General features: G+C 43.2%; 1 protein-coding gene across 1 annotated transcript in view; it reads left to right on the top strand.

Moving 5' to 3' along the window:
* Positions 1-18,202, top strand: part of LOC144768753 (interferon-induced very large GTPase 1-like) — a 426,778-nt gene that overhangs the window by 381,569 nt on the left and 27,007 nt on the right. The gene's annotated exons all lie outside the window — the stretch shown is intronic.

The following is an 18,202-nucleotide window of genomic DNA, read 5'->3' as shown; positions in this document are numbered from 1 at the left end:
CCTGATCTGTTGACTGGGTAGGAGTGTTCTGCTTAATTCAGATACTCTGTCCATCACCACCCCCTTTTTGAATCGTTTTGGCCACCACAAGTGTGGAAGGGTATGCTCAGATGTGAGTCCCTTGCTCACTGCACCATCAGGATTCAAGCAAGCCGGGCCGAAGACGGCTGTAATGCCAGAAACCGGTCCCCGGAAGCTTGTTTCCTTTCCAGTAAAGAATTGGCTTGGTAGTTTGGTCTGCCCTGTTCCCATGATGCACAGGGCCAGGGACAGACTAATTTGCATATAGCCAGGTTCTGAACTGGGATGGTGCAGTGAGCTAAAAAAGGTGATGGATCAAACCCTGATCTGTTGACTGGGTAGGAGTGTTCTGCTTAATTCAGATACTCTGTCCATCACCACCCCCTTTTTGAATCGTTTTGGCCACCACAAGTGTGGAAGGGTATGCTCAGATGTGAGTCCCTTGCTCACTGCACCATCAGGATTCAAGCAAGCCGGGCCGAAGACGGCTGTAATGCCAGAAACCGGTCCCCGGAAGCTTGTTTCCTTTCCAGTAAAGAATTGGCTTGGTAGTTTGGTCTGCCCTGTTCCCATGATGCACTGGGCCAGGGACAGACTAATTTGCATATAGCCAGGTTCTGAACTGGGATGGTGCAGTGAGCTAAAAAACGGTGATGGATCAAACCCTGATCTGTTGACTGGGTAGGAGTGTTCTGCTTAATTCAGATACTCTGTCCATCACCACCCCCTTTTTGAATGGTTGTAGGGAGAGCCACACATCCGCCAGGCCCATAGCTTGGGTAAAGTCCATCATTTGCGTCGTGTGACTGGTAGGAGGGAGTCGAGGGTGCCTGTCTCTTTGTTCATCCATTGTCATGTTAAAATCCCCTCCCAGGATTAGGGTCCCCACCGGGAGATCTACAATAATTTTCCCCAAGTCTACAAGCGCCTCTTTACCCAGATTTGGTGGAAGATACTCGGAGATCATATTGAGTGGCTTCCCTTCCCAGCTGTCCTCTAGTACTACGAATCTCCCCTGGGGGTCTGCCCAAGTGGGGGTTGGAGTGAGTGCAAGGCTCTTCCGATCGAGGATACCGGTACCTCTGGAACCGGAAGTAAATCCTGCATGGACCAGGAGTTTGTAGCCCCACCGTGTAAGGGCCTGACTCTTTGTACCGACTAGGTGAGTCTCTTGCAGGAGAACCAGATCTGTGGCATGCCTCTTAAGATATTGTAATACTACACCTCGCTTTTGTCCCCCAGTCCATGGACATTCCACGTGAGAATAGACAGTGAAGTTTCTATTGTGTCAACAGCCATCCGATGAGTATGTGAGATGCATAGGAGCCCATGAGCCCCGTGGGAGGGCAACAGCAGTGTTGTGTATTCTGTTCAGTGTGTATGAGTACCAATTGGCAGCGAGCGGTCAAGAAGCAACCTGACTGTATATCGCAAGTGCGTAGTGGGAGAAATCCACAATAGATCCGACTATCCTCGGAGTGTGATTGGAAAATAGAACCCAAACCAAAACCATACTGCAAACCTCTCCCGGTCGCCATGCTGTCAGTTGTACAGGCCCCTTTGCGCCAGAGATCCATGGGATCAGCCCCAGTACTCACCGCTGCCTGCCCAAGGAGGAGCGTGTTAACCCTTGGCAGCCTACCGGGTTTCCTGGCTTGCTGACCCGTATATAGCTGTATTGGGGATGGGGGGCCCATGCCAGGGCGATGCGCACCAGGACTCACGACTGACACACAGCGCAGTGCCCACTCTCTCCGCTTCTGTCAGCAAGGCCCTGAGTCTTCACAGCACACCGGAGCACACGCGCCGGAACCAAAGGCAACAGTTACACAGAATATGGTGAGGATCCGCAGGTCTCCATCATTAGTGACAGTACGTTACAGCTCCGCACAATATATCAGTTCATTACTGCCACTGAAGTCGGTGTTTCAGGATGCGGTGCTGTTTCGCCGGGTTAACTGGGCCCTATGTAGCGTGCGCCACCCGCCGTGTGGGCAGGCCCAGCCACTGGGGGTAACGCCTTTGAATATGGGTACTAGTTTCCCCTTACAGGACCACCATCAGTGCCGGTGTAGTCTGCTCGCAGCCTAAGGCAAATTCAACAAGCTGCACACTCACCGTCCGTGCCCCTCGGGTCTGGCCCTCAATGCCGGTGGCCGCCAGATATTCAGAACCTCTGGAACCAAGGCCTCGGGTATGCCAAAGGTCGTCACAGTTCCTCTCAGCTCGTCTTCTGGGGCCTCGTGGGGGCCTGGCGGGTGGGGACAGGTCACAATCCCACGCTCCCTGCCTCCGTGCCACCGTCTCAATCTCCAGCCCGTCTCCTGCGGGAAAGCATCCTGTTGGGCCGACCACGCCGGGGCCTCGATTTATGTGCATCCCGGCTCGGCGCAGTGTTCTCCAGCAGCGCGAGGGCTGCCCGGCAGTGGCAGGTTACGGGGGCGCCACACATCAAATCAGGCACAACTCATGGTCCGGTCGTTGCCTACTCAGTTCTCCGCCGGCAAGGATTGTAAAAGGTGAGGCAGATTTCGATCGAAAAATACCCAAGTATTGCCCGGCGCTAGTCGCCTCTCACACCACTCGAAATTATCAAACAAAGAGGCAGGCGCTGGAGACTGGAAGGCAGGAAACAGAGGTTTATTCCGACGGAGCAGAACACGTCAAATCAGACAACAGGGTATCTTCTCGAGGTGCTCTAACCGCATCTCTGAGGCCTGGCCTCTTATACACAAGTTTATGACTTTATTGCATGAAACACATTCCTGTCAATGCTTTGAAGTACTGAAAGACATCTTTGAAATCCCCGCTTCATGCCCGTTCCCACACACATTTACAGTAGAAGTCCCCACCCCGACCTCAGCAGGTGATGACTGTCGCGCAGCTGGATATTCCGCCGATTCCCGGAATGTGTGCGGCTGATCGGATCTCACGGGGTGGGGGGTTTCGATTAGTCTTAGACCCTTTGAAGAGGGGCAGCTGCCTACTGTATGGGCAATAAATTGCATCCGCAGGGCTAGGTGACGGCCTGGGATCGGGGGCCTGGGATCGGGCCGGACAATCGGGCACAGAGGATGGGGGTCCATCAAAGGATGTGTGCATCAAAGGGACGGAGGGAGGTGTTGGCCGGGTACGGGATGTGGTTCCGAGGCAGGGTCGCGCTGAAAGAGGTGATTTATGGCCCGAGCGTGTGAGAGCGGGGGCTGTCAATGCACGGGGGATGTTTGCGAGGTCGAGAGAGAGAGAAAGACGCGCTGGCTATCGGCAGTAGGCAGAGAGGCCATGGCATTTAAAATGGCTGCTGCTTACGCGCACACATGAGCCGGAAAGGGACAAGATGGCGCCGATAATGTTTAAGTCGCAATCTAGATTTTAACAGGATTGTCCCCGATAAGGACGGCATGCAGGTGAGGCCCGTCGTAGCCGTATTTTCAGGCAGCAGAGCGAGGGCTTGCTGCCATGTTCTTCTGGGCAGCTGGCCGCTTCAGACTTTTCTCCCTGATCTGCAGCTCCACCGCAGCAGCATGGGCTCCCAGTGATTCCTCGAGAGGTTAGGACTCGCACAGCTAATGTGTTTTAAATTAGTGTTGATTAAACAGTTTGTTGCGTGCTACGTGGGTATCACTGTCTGTTCCATACAGCATAAAGTATAAACATAAATGGATAGCCACCTCTGGGATAGAGGTAGCTGCCTACGTGCACAGCTAAGGGGAACCTCAATAGGTTTTTACAGTCTCAATAAAGTTTGTAAGAGTCAGTTCTCAAAACGGTTTCATATTTAATGTTGTTTATTCACAACAATTGTTCATTTTATCCTTATATCTTCAGTAGATTTGTTGTATTACATCTCTGTGGGTATTCATTTCCCAATGCATTTCGGGCTATCCTGTTGCCCTTCGTCAGGGGATTCCACTCTAAACAATAAAGAAAGTACTTAATATATAATGCTCTCTGTAAGGGTATCTCACATAGAATATATCATGCGGTATCATGCCATGCCTGATTATAAATGGTGATGAAATAGTACTAAAGTTTCCTGTGTTCGTGGTTAAAGTCTCACGACTAATACTTTTCTCTAGTGCTGGCCGGTAAGCGCGGGAATATCAAAAGTGCTCTGTGAACGGTGGCTCTTAACTGAAGAACGTGCTCCGTTATAGATCTGTGTGATTAGTTTTAACAGTGCTGAAAGTGGCTACTAGATTCGCCAAGATGCGTCGTTGTTCAAAGATAAAATAAAAAGTGCTGATAAGTGCTAAAATAACAAGCAGGTTAAAAATACGTGAACCCGTGGTAAACATAGTGCAACCCTGTGTCTGTTCTTGTGACGGTATAAAGCGGCGATCACTTACAGGGCGGTGCGCAAATACGTACTCCGCCTGCAAAAGTACATGTGAAACTTCATTATAACTTAACCGTATGCATATAAAACATTGTGAGCAATAAAGAGGTCCGGTGCGGTACTTACTAGAGAGATTGTAGATAAGCTGTCTGCCGATCAAGTGGCGTGCTCGAAAATGCGTGTATCTGTGCCGAGACTAGGACTGTGTTAAATAGCGAAAAAGGACTAAAAGGATACCAGGAAGTGTGGGGGCCATCTTGGAGTGGTCAAATTGTGCTCATTAAGCATGCATAAAAGTGTATATGCGTAGCGTTTAAACACCTGGAAGGTTTTAAACAAAGAAAGTAGAGCTATGGATAATGTAAAGTGTAAAGCTGTGAAAAAATATATATAAAATATGTAAACAGTATCAGGTCATATAAAAATCAACCTAAATGTAAATATGTGCGAGACAGATTAAACCATAAGTACAGTAACATTGCACAGTTCATAAATAGCACATAAATTCCATCCTGTCATTAAGCCCGTGTGGCTGCATCGTGGCCAGGTTTCGGATCCAAAAGTTTTCTCTTCTCAATAGTGTATTCTTGTTGTTGGGTGTCAACTTGATCACTTCCAATATTAAGAATTTTAGTTGAGCTACTGAATGTCTGTTATTCATGAAGTGTACTGCCACATTTGACTTAAAATTTTTTGTTCGTATATTGCTCTTATGTTCCAAGATTCTCGTGCGAATTTTCCTCTCAGTGTGTCCCACGTAGCATAAGCCACATGGGCATTTCAACATGTAAATCGCGTTTGCTGTATTGCAAGTGGCATTAACCTTAAGTTTGATTTTCGTACCCTTCATGGGGTGTTGGGTACAATTTCCTGGAATGATGTTATTGCAGTTGCTGCAATTGTAGCATGGTTTCAGTCCTTGGTATTTGATGGAGGTGCCCGTTTCTGTAGGGTTAGTCAGTATTTCTTTCAGGTTTCTTCCTCTTGTGTAGCCAAATGTCGGTTGTTGATCAAAGATTCCTCGAAGATCTGTTTCCCCACTGAGTAGTGGCCAATGCTTAAGAATGATCTTGCGGTATTTGTGGCTGGCTGTAGTGTGATGTATTCCTATAGGTTCTGTATCGATACCCCTATTCCTGACCCTGTTCTGGTTAACAAGTTAACTAGCAGCCATCCCATGATGCAGAAAACCCCCATGATGCAGTAACCGTTATCTGATGAAGCCACACTACGGCACAGGAACGTGTTATCTGATTAGGTCATAACGCTTGCCATCTAATTAGACAAGCGATATTCCTCCAGCCCCTGATAAGGCATACGGAGTTCTCAAAACAAATCAAACCTATGACAACCTGGGAAAAACCCTGCGGCCATTGTTTTGATTTCACCGAGAACTTCAGCAAAAGAATGTGCTAACGACCAAGTCGTATGACATCCTTATTGACGTATCTATGTCCATCCTTACGTCAATCTCGACACCTTAAAGGTATAAATATTATCGATATTGCCCTAAGCAAACACACGCGGTGGTGACGAGATCGGAGCAGCCAGACTTGCCGAAGCCCAGAGCAGAGCAGACCCCGCTGGCGCAGCCCCGCCTTCCTGACGCGCTGAGAACGAGACGCTGCTTTCTCCTGCCGAGAAATCCAGCCCCGGCGCTTCTGGGTAGCCCTCGCAGGCAGCCTGGAATATCGAGACCAGAGACGAGAGATACCATCCCTCATTCATCCTAGATTCCAGGTACAGAACTGAATAACCCCTTGAAGAGAATTCTTTAGTCAGTCACTTGGCAAAACAAACTTAACTTAAACTGTAACTTTCTATCCCCGCCCACGTATTAGGCTTATGTCAGGTACACTGGGGTAGGCGTAGTTAGAAACACCAGTTGAGTACGATTAGTCAAATGTATATGTGTATGTATCTATTTTATTCATTTTAAACCTTCATATGGCTTAGAAACCATATAAATGTTTTTACAGTATTATTTTATACTTCTGCTTTTAATGTATGCACTTTACTTAACCATAAGTATTGCAATAATATCGATCCATTTCTCTTGTATGAGAAAAGAGACTGATCAATAAATACCATCTTTTATTGAACACGCCCGTCTCTTCCTTTTCTCTACAATCTGGTGAAACTAAGAATGCACGTACTGACTGAGTAAAATAAGTTGTCTTTTGTTTTCACACGACTCTAGAGATACACTCTTGATTAGGGGAGAGCAAAGTTGTCATGTTCTATGGTTGTCAGAAACTAAATCCCTTCTTGTCTATCCAGGGAGGTTCAACTCCTCCTTGCCTATTCGAGAAAGTTTCTAGTGAACTCTGAGCTAGCTGGCAAACCCAAAACTTTAAGTCTAATATCGACAGTAGAAGACCTAGTTAACGTCTGGTCTAGGCCTATACTATTGAAGGTATTATTCCAATGCGCAGAGCCTATTGGGATAATAGGAACTACACTACATGGCGCCCAAACGTTTGGAAAGGCGATAAAACTAACGCAAGACATTAGAGTAACTCAGTCGTGCTTTTTCACTCAGACCCCTTTTTTCCCATAATACTCCAAAGACGTCTGGAGTGGGTGAAAGGTCATATCCGCCAGACCTCGCAGGAGGAAACTCCTATGTATGGTTCTTGGTTTAGTCAACGTTGAAGGATACACTGTTCCAAAATATTGTGCATCTAATCTTTGTTTCCATAAGAAACCTGATCTGCAAACAAACGAAATAACCTTCTGAACAGTACAATGTCAGAAAGTGAGGATGAAAGAGAGGCAGTTAGAATAGCAGCTGAACTCTTAGCAGCTGATAATGCACTGCAAGAAGCAGACCCGGGTATAATAATCATCCCGGTCAACACAAGAAAATCTATAACTTTAAAACTTATAGAAAATGGACTGACACCTAGAGGTGGCACAGTCATATTCGTAATAGAGGCACACGAATATCAGCAGACAGAGGTATTCTACACATGGATACACTTTCCAGCAGCTAACGCTGTAACAAAGTACTTCCACTATTACAAAACAGAGGAACCTCCTGAGGAGTACACTCCTTTCGAGGAGGTGGAAGTACCACTTAAATTTCAAGAGCACCTGCTCTTATTTAATGGCACCCTAAAACATAACAATCACATCACCAGGCTTGGTCCCTTAGGTAGACCAGGAGCAACGTGGCCGGTCCTAGCCGGATACACACCACATCCAGACTTTGAAAGAATGTCTGCAGTAGATCTTTTAGTACAACTAAAACAATTAATAAAAATACATAGACAATTAGTACAATATGTGATGCGGACTTCAACAATCCAACCAGCAATTAAAATTCCACAGCTGACCCCTCATCAGGGGAACACAAATAAAATTACACCACAAAACATACAGTCCTGCCTAGGTAAAGTACCAGCTAAACGGGAACAAATACCATTCTGGCTAGCACAAAAAATCACCCAAATAGAGGCGGTGTTTCCAGACACCACCCCGTTAGAAAAACACAGGATTCTGACTATCTGTCTTCCAATGGGAATCGCACCACACGTGGAGGACTGTGACACTTGGGGTACAGTCTTTGCTTCCATTTACACAAAAACGCATGGTGTTCCATCCATCTCGGTAATACCAGATGTGCTAAAACAAATTCAAGACGAATACGGTCCAGAACCCGCTTTAACTCTTGGTATGAAATTACTAAAAGACTTCAAGCAGGTCTCGGCTATATTATTAGCCAACATAAAGGGAGAAGCAGCAAACGTGGTGATCCGCCAGAGGTTAAAAGAAATAGATATAGCAGAACAACCAGCTGAAATTGCCAGAATTATAGAAAAATCCTATGAGGAACTAGGTAGAGATAGTTTAGGTGGAATACCAGTAAAACCTCAACTGATTGAAAGTCCTGAAAAAATATTTTTTAATAATAATTCAACATCACAAAAAAAGAGCTGGGATGGAAACAAACAATCCAATCCTAAAGAAAAGAAATTCCAGTCCAGAGGAAGGTCACCTCGGCGGAGAGAAAGATCTCCGAACCAAAGACACAGGTCACCCCAAAGTGATCCCTCTGGGAAAAAATATAACCTTAGAAATAGGGATAATATAAAAAAGCCTGATAGATATCAAGATTTTGATACACGCCCCTCTCAATCTTTTCAGACTTCCTCGCAGAAATCGGAAAGAAGAGGACGATCAGAACAAAGAGAAGAGCACGCCAAGTCCAAAGACAAGGAACCTGCTCATCTAAAAAAGAAATTACAATTTCCAAAAAAGAAGGTAGCCAGCATTAAAATAGTTAACAATGCCGAGGATACTGAGGACACAACTGAAAAACGGAGAATGGACTCAGACAATGCTAGACAGCGCAGCAGAAGTGAGCATAGCTCGCAAAGTCCTTATGAATCATCTGGAGACAGTGGACACGAATGAATATCTTCAAGTGGAAACTGCAGACACCAGAGTTAGCAAACCTCACAAAATATATGAAATAACTTTACGTATAGAAGGGGATAAGACTAGAAAAATAAGGGGCCTATTTTGGGATAATCTCTCCAAAGGCTATGACATCCTTCTAGCTGAAAAAGACTGGCCACCAGAGTTTGTCAGGGACTGCCCTCATGGCGAAGAAATAATCATGCCTGCCTTCTCAAATCATATCCCAATTCATAAAAAATACACACTTGCTAGAAAGTGGGCAGTAGCTCAAGCTCCTGCTTTATATAAAAATCATGTAGGATGGGATGAGGACTCTCCTCCTCACAAAATCCAGTTAAAATCACAACCTACTGCACAAAGACAGTACCCAATTAAGCAAGAAGCTAAAAAACAGGTAAAAGAAATCCTAGATCAATTAGAATACCAGGGGGTGATTGAAACTTGCACCTCACAAATGAACAACCCTTTGTTTCCGGTCTCCAAACCAGACAATTCATATCGTCTAGTTTTGGATTACAGACACCTTAACTCATGTTGCAAAACTTTTGCAGTGCAAAACTCGCATAGTGCTGCACTAATGAATAACATAGTGCGCAAAAAATACAAAACAACATTAGACATCTCTAATGGATTCTTTTGTCAAAACATAGCACCAGAGAGCAGATATTTGTCTGCGTTCTCAATAAATGGCACTCAAAAACAATTCTGTCGGTTAGCCCAGGGGTACAAGAACAGCCCAGGGGTATTTTCAGCGAGAGTAACAGAATTACTACAAACATATGATGATGAAGCATTATCTTATGTCGACGACATATACTTAACAGATGATGACTTGGATACTCACTTGAAGAGAGTGAACACCATAATACTTGGGTTCGCATCAGAGGGTTACAAATTCAACTTTAAAAAATCCAGAATTGCCCATCTGACAGTCCTGTTCTTAGGATATGAATTATCAAGTGAAGGCAAAAGCCTGGCTGACAATTTCCTAGAGAAATGTGCCGTACTCCAAGCACCTAGAACACTAAAAAACCTACAGTCAATTCTAGGCTTCCTAAATTTCGGAAGAACATACATTGCAAATTACGCAGAAAGGGTCAAACCCCTTTATGATCTAATAAAACTAGATTTTAAAAGAACGAATTGGACTCAAATACACACAGAAATTCCGAGATCCTTACAAACAGACATGTTAATTAAAACAAAATTAGAAACACGTGATAACACACGCAATCTTGTGATTCGAGTCATCCCAGGAAGATGCGGATTCACATACCTGACCTCTAATGAGGGAGAAAAGGTACCAATTGCATTCAAATCACACTTGTACACAGAAGCTGAAAAGAAGTTCAGTATTAAAGAAAACATTGTTCAGGCAGTTCAAACCGCAATAGCTAGAGAAAAAGATAAAGCTGACGGTAGACATATCACTGTCAGAACAGCAGAATCAGCCTTTGAGGCATTAACAACACCATGTAATTTACCAACAACAGCATTAAATCCTGAATGGATACAATGGGTGAATTCAATTACAACAGACAAAATATACTACTATTTTGATCCAGAATTAAAGGAATTAAAACACCTAGAATATGAAAGAACATTCCCTCTGCCAATCGACATTCTGCCCTTACGACAGTACGCCTGTGTAATCTATACAGACGGACATGCTCAACCCTCCGTTTGGGGAGAACAAGCATACAACCCCACATGTGAGATTACAAAAGAAGTGTGGCGCGGAGGTAAACTAAGACCTCTATTAACAAAAACACACTCAGTAGAAACTAATTCAGAACAACAGACTGAAATATTAGCCTTGAAAATGGCGCTAGATAATGCGGATCACGAATTCCCGACACTTATAGTGTCCGATTCATATTACTGCGTCAAATCATATAACAACGATTTGCAGACATGGATTCAAAACGGTTACAAAGATGACACAGGTGCAACAATAAAGCAAAAACTGCTTTGGGAACAAATAGTTCTGTTACAAAAAGAACTACCAAAGACTCACGTGACACACTCACTGAGTCATCAGCGTGATGGCGTTCACGTTGCAGGGAATTCATTGGCTGAGACAGCCACAGCGGTAGCAACTAAATCGGCTTCCGTAGTCAGAAAAAAGCGTACAATAAAATACATTGACGGTGAAACAGTGCTGGCGGTGAAAACGTCATCAAAAGGCGACTGCTCAGCGCTACCGATCAACTATCCACTCAATTATACATACATAATCGATGCAAACTCCGTCCCTTTTGCTCGAATCCCTGGAGTGGGGGATAGAGTAATTCCAAACATGGACAGGAGAACGTTGTTAATTGCAGACGCACATATGGGTGAGGGTCTCTCACACCTCAAACTAAAGGATTCTCTGGAAGAATTACAATCAGTGTACTGGTGGCCAGGCATGAGCCTGCAGCATCACATTTTTGTAAAAAAATGCCCGAACTGCAACAGGGATCGCAGTGGCGAGAGAAACGGTATACTACCATGGCGTTTCACTCCAGAAAGAACAAACAGTAAAAAACAAAGCGTCCGATTAACATATACAGGCTAGTTTCCACTTATAATGTAGATCTCCAGCACTCGGCTGACGTCTAGACTGTTATACAAAGATTAGCGAGTCTAAATGGCATATACGCTAGGAACATGCTACGTTTGACCAATGTTTTCACATTAGCCCTCAAGCCTGTGGGGAAACATGGCCAAATGAGCATAGCACAGCGGGATTCTTCTCACTTCCTTCCTGAGGGATACGGGATGGTGTAAAGAAAAAACCAAGGCAGAAAGCAATCTATAACGGAAAGGGTATTAGGTTCGGGAGCTGGGTGGGTCAAACATCTAATAAGTGTCCAACGTAGTCTAAATAACCTGCCAAGAAATTCTCTGAATGGATTCAGTCCGTACGAATTATTGTTTGGAACTAGGATGTTAGTCTTAGACCTCGACAGTCAGACTTCAGTGGTGAAGGAAAAAAGCTTTGATATCAAAGACCGTTTGGCTATTTTACAGGACTTAAACGAAACAAGAAAAGACCTGAGCAACATAAAGTTGAAACAACAGCCAACAACCACTGAAGAACCACCACCTGTCCCAGCAAGACCTGTCTGGATTCCAAAAGTCGGGGATCTAGTCAGAGAAAAGATCGCGGTAAAGAAGGAATTTGGGCCTTCTTACAGAAAAGCAGTTCCTGTCTTGTCTATCAACGGGACAAGATCAGTTGTACTACCGCCGCTTGCTGGTAAAAAGGAGAACCGAGTTGTATCCATCGACCTGGTAAAACCACAATCATGTGGCCGATAACAAATAGTAGGCCAAGTGGACTCCCCATAAGTAGCAGAACACCAAGGTTTGCTACCAGTACAGAGGTCCTAACTAAGAGGCTAATCACATTCGAAACGCCTACAGAAGAACAACAAGGACTATGCAACAATGCAATGGAACTTAAACCTCTGAAAACCCAAATAAAAACATTTAGCAGAGACACACCAACCTACAATGAAGTAACAAACGACTATGCAAGAAACAGAAATCCAGAAGCAATTGGAACAATTGACAGAACTGCATCCAGCTACTTCATAAACTTCGATGATTCCTCTGAAGACCTCAGTGAATCAAAGACACAGCCATCAACAAAAACCTTTAAAGATAAAGCTAAAGAACTTTTGAAACAACTGAAAGAAACATATCTGATTTCTCCATGGATCGAATTTTGGGTGGGTTTTGGTGCATTTATCCTCATACTTTGGCTCATCATGGTACTAACTTTGGGACGCTTCATTGAGGGAAAATATGCTAAAATGGACACAGCAAGTAAGAAAATCAACTTGATCCTCAAACCACACACATCTTCACACGTCGAGAAAAGAGAACTTTCTTCAGTCAACTTCACAGCCAATCCTATCCGGGTGGGGTAGCATGGGACAACACTGACTACGAAATTTATGGTCCGGTTGAAATCCTGAAATATCCACACCAAATTAAGATCTCGTTGAGTGACTTTGTAAAACCAAGCTCATTTGCTGATGATTGGGACTTCGAAAGAATTAATAACATGATGTCTGACTTAGTGATGTCTGCTAAATTTACCAAACATGATTATTTGCAGGGTTCGACAAATTATGATAGTATGTACTGTTATAACCACTATGGTAACCATTTTCTACATAAATCTGCACAACCTAGAAATGTTTTAAATTATAATCAATGGGAACATTGTGCAACCCCTCCAAAAGGAAGCTCAAGAACCTTTTATGACAAATATTCATACTTTTCAGGTTTTAACACAAGTAATGCTGAAACATTTTATTTTAAATTGTCAAATAAGACAGGGACAAAGACCGTGATAACAAACACGAAATTGATATATTCAGACTCATTCTTTGAACAAATGAATACTTTTGGTTTTGATTATTGGGACAAAAATGTTGAAGTAAAAAGTGTTTGGGGTACAAAAGAATGGCAAGTACAAGGTATAGAATCATTGTTTAGAGCCTGCATGATCCCAGAACAAATTATATTTTTAAATGACACTGTTCAACAAACTACCTGTCTTGGCCTAGCCAAAATCAAAGACTTAAATAAACCGTCTATTCCAAAGTCAACAATGAACAGCAATAGCTCTACAGATGAAGAGATAGACGTAAACTATGTATTAAACCAAAACAGAACACATCCTGATTGGAAACAGTGGTTGATCTGGCCCACAGATACTAATAACTGTCAAGACAGATTCCTGAACAAAACACAGGGGTTCAAATTGACCAGGCCAGACCCTAGATATTCCCAAAGACAACACCCAGGGATAATAACCACCTACAGTGTGGGCAAATTATGCCTTCAATGGCTACAAACTTCCACACTGGCAGAAATTAAGCAACACCTAACTTTACTTACTGATGGTGCTGACTTGCGTGATTTCATTATGGAACCACGCAAACAGCGTCAAAAGCGTTTCATAGCAGCCTCTGTATATGCAGCATACAACGAGGCCTGGAAGGTGACTCAAATTGAAACAGCAGAAAGTATACAGGAAATTGACCGTATTAATTTGGAAAAATCACTTTCTGTAGTGGACAATGGGTTAATGACTCTGTCCTCCAGAATTTTTTCTTTGGACAGCATTGTGTCTTCAGCAATCGACATATTATCGCAAGACTTACTGTTGTTACAACACGGTCAGTCTCAATTGCGTTCTATTGTACAGCTTGGCTGGACGTTACAAAATCTGCGTTCAGGCTATGTGCCTTGGCGTTTAATCAACACAACGTCACTATTCAATATCTTTAACCTTACTGATAAACAAATCAGTATGGCACAAAAGGGTGCTGATTATACAATCCTGAGCATTGAGAAACTCGAGAGATTACCAGTGACAATGTCAGAACGACCTGTCAGTGAATGGATAATACACGGGATAATTAATATTCCAATTTCAACCTTCAGGTTTCAATACTGCCAAAAATATATACAGGCTGGCATGTACGAAAAGCTGGGAAAGGGGTACATTAAAACAACATGGAACTTGCCCTATTCACATGCATGTGTCAGTAATAAAGGACAGAAAGTGTTTCTTAGTGGCAATAATTGTGCGATGTCACTAAGCGGTACACTTCTGTGTAATGAAATTAGTTTGCATGGAGCCTGTGAAGGGAATTCATATAACCTTTCATGTCACCAGCAAGGCGCACCTGCAACAGAGATAGAACCATTCTTTCAAAGACTCTATAATGGGAGTTACGTTCTAATTGTAGATCGCAGATGTTGTAGTCTTATGCCCGGGACTCCTTATCTCATAACTACGACTGCGAAGGTCAAGTGCTGTGGACGCTCATTGTTCCCCAGCTCCTTTCCAGACAGGGAGGCAAGGGCATGGCCCAACTTGAAAATTACTTCTATTCGAATAGATACTTTAAGCAGAATGAAAACAGTGCTTCTTCAGACGCCGACCAGGCTCACGTCATCAAAAGAAACGTATGATCTCCAAGTCGCAAGGACGACTGCAGAGATTCACTCTTTGTTATCAACTAATTCCCCCATACATTTCGCAGAAATCCTGAATGAAATCTTAAATATTTCTGATACCAGTGGAGTCTCAAAAGTATTTAAGACAGTATTTTCGATGGCATTAACACCATTCAAAGCCATACTGGGTATTTTTCCAGATTTCGTCCATTCGATTTTTGGCGGACTTCCCCTCATTTTGGGACTAATTGCAGGAATCCTATTCTTGGTCCTAATATTTCGTTATGGCAAACCGTGTCACAGACAAAACACCTGCGACAAGGGAAGAAACAATCCGAGCCATTGGATACCGGGACCGGATATCAAAAATCCTGGGACTATCCCGGCTTAGAGACCTGAACATGACTTGGTTTCTATCATTTCGACCAATGTGGCATCGATGTGTTTTACCTGTATTAAGGTGCTTGCTATGCGGAGAAGAATGCGTGTTAGACACCTGTCTGACGCTACAATCGGATGCGCCAATGGATGCAGAAAAGTTGTTGAGTCCAATAAAGGCTCATGCTTTGTGCTGCCCTCAAAGGCTACCAATCCTGATGACGGCATTCGTGGAAACTTCACCACTACGATTGAGGGGTAGTGAAGTTCAAGATGAAAGCAGCATCGATCAGGTACGACCTTCTGTCAGCAATCCTAATCAAAACGTCAATGGAGACAATCATGCGCACGAATGCATGGTTACACCTTTTTCCGAGTTAGTGGAACTCTCCCAGGAAGCTGTTGACAGCTTTTTCGACAGTCTATATGATATGATGTTCTCACCAGAGCAGATATAGAGACTTTTGAGCAAGCTAGCACACGGCGTTCCCAACACCCTGAATTTGGCCTTCAACTTTAATAATAAAGTCACATGAACAATTTTCCCTCCAGTTCACGGACAGCAATTTTTTTCAGCAGCCCAAAAATATTTTTACAATTTTTCGGGACACTTATCTTCTGCTTAAAGTAAGAACTATTCTTAGAGAACTAAAAATTTCTATTTTTAGATACTTTATAGACATTAGCTGCCCGCTGGTATGTTCATAATTATTTTATTCTGTGATGGAATGGTCTCGAACCTTTTTTCTGTATTAAGAGCCATTTCATGTGTAAATTGTCATATACAAATTAGTGATAATGTATAGATATGCGTGATTACTTTAGCATTATTCTACAGCTTGAGTGCATATAATACATGTGACTGCCTTTTTCCGTATATTAGATAATTTCAAAATGCATTTATGTATTTTGGGGTGGTAAGGTATACACAATACTCTACAGTATGTTTTACTATGCCTAGATTAGTAAATATGTCCATAGTTAGCGTGGAGTGGGTGTGATGTATTCCTATAGGTTCTGTATCGATACCCCTATTCCTGACCCTGTTCTGGTTAACAAGTTAACTAGCAGCCATCCCATGATGCAGAAAACCCCCATGATGCAGTAACCGTTATCTGATGAAGCCACACTACGGCACAGGAACGTGTTATCTGATTAGGTCATAACGCTTGCCATCTAATTAGACAAGCTATATTCCTCCAGCCCCTGATAAGGCATACGGAGTTCTCAAAACAAATCAAACCTATGACAACCTGGGAAAAACCCTGCGGCCATTGTTTTGATTTCACCGAGAACTTCAGCAAAAGAATGTGCTAACGACCAAGTCGTATGACATCCTTATTGACGTATCTATGTCCATCCTTACGTCAATGTCGACACCTTAAAGGTATAAATATTACCGATATTGCCCTAAGCAAACACACGCGGTGGTGACGAGATCGGAGCAGCCAGACTTGCCGAAGCCCAGAGCAGAGCAGACCCCGCTGGCGCAGCCCCGCCTTCCTGACGCGCTGAGAACGAGACGCTGCTTTCTCCTGCCGAGAAATCCAGCTCCGGCGCTTCTGGGTAGCCCTCGCAGGCAGCCTGGAATATCGAGACCAGAGACGAGAGATAACATCCCTCATTCATCCTAGATTCCAGGTACAGAACTGAATAACCCCTTGAAGAGAATTCTTTAGTCAGTCACTTGGCAAAACAAACTTAACTTAAACTGTAACTTTCTATCCCCGCCCACGTATTAGGCTTATGTCAGGTACACTGGGGTAGGCGTAGTTAGAAACACCAGTTGAGTACGATTAGTCAAATGTATATGTGTATGTATCTATTTTATTCATTTTAAACCTTCATATGGCTTAGAAACCATATAAATGTTTTTACAGTATTATTTTATACTTCTGCTTTTAATGTATGCACTTTACTTAACCATAAGTATTGCAATAATATCGATCCATTTCTCTTGTATGAGAAAAGAGACTGATCAATAAATACCATCTTTTATTGAACACGCCTGTCTCTTCCTTTTCTCTACAATCTGGTGAAACTAAGAATGCACGTACTGACTGAGTAAAATAAGTTGTCTTTTGTTTTCACACGACTCTAGAGATACACTCTTGATTAGGGGAGAGCAAAGTTGTCATGTTCTATGGTTGTCAGAAACTAAATCCCTTCTTGTCTATCCAGGGAGGTTCAACTCCTCCTTGCCTATTCGAGAAAGTTTCTAGTGAACTCCGAGCTAGCTGGCAAACCCAAAACTTTAAGTCTAATATCGACAGTAGAAGACCTAGTTAACGTCTGGTCTAGGCCTATACTATTGATGGTATTATTCCAATGCGCAGAGCCTATTGGGATAATAGGAACTACACTACAGTAGAGTATTTGGATACAACTACTAATCTATTGTTTTCTGATTTGTCTTTTACTTTCAGTAAATCCAATCTATTGATCGTTTTGCATCGTTCTCGAGATGATTCTACTATCTCTTGGGGATATCCTCTAGCTGTGAATCTGTCAATCATGTTGTTCATTTCTTGTTCACATTCATCAGAGTTAGAAACAATTCTTTTGACCCGCAATATTTGTGAGAAGGGAAGATTCTTTTTTAGACCAGGTCTGTGAAAACTGTTGTAATGCAACAAAGAGTTGCGGTCGGTGGACTTACGGAACACTGTCGTGGATAATTTGCCTTCTCGTATTTGGATTTGTACGTCCAGAAAGTGAATGAGATGAGGACTGATGTCCCAGGTAAATTGTATTCGATCATCTTTTTCATTCCATGTTGAAAGAAAGGTCTTTAATGTCTCTTCAGTGCCCGACCATAGCAGGAAAATGTCGTCAATAAATCTCAGGTAGAGCTTGCCATGTGTAAACCAATTGGGATCTGTCACTATGTGTGTCTCCTCAAATGTCTTCATAAAAAGATTAGCATAGGCCGGGGCTGCACAATTGCCCATGGATGTACCACAGAGTTGTTGGAACCACTTGTCATTGATCTTGAAGTAACTGTGGTAAAGTGTAAAAACCAATAACTCCATTAGAAATGTCTGTAAATCTCCGTCTAGATTTGAATTCACC

The sequence above is a fragment of the Lissotriton helveticus genome, chromosome 7 (assembly GCF_964261635.1).
Source record: "Lissotriton helveticus chromosome 7, aLisHel1.1, whole genome shotgun sequence".
Classification (NCBI taxonomy): domain Eukaryota; kingdom Metazoa; phylum Chordata; class Amphibia; order Caudata; family Salamandridae; genus Lissotriton; species Lissotriton helveticus.
This window is presented reverse-complemented; position numbering and strand designations above follow the sequence as displayed.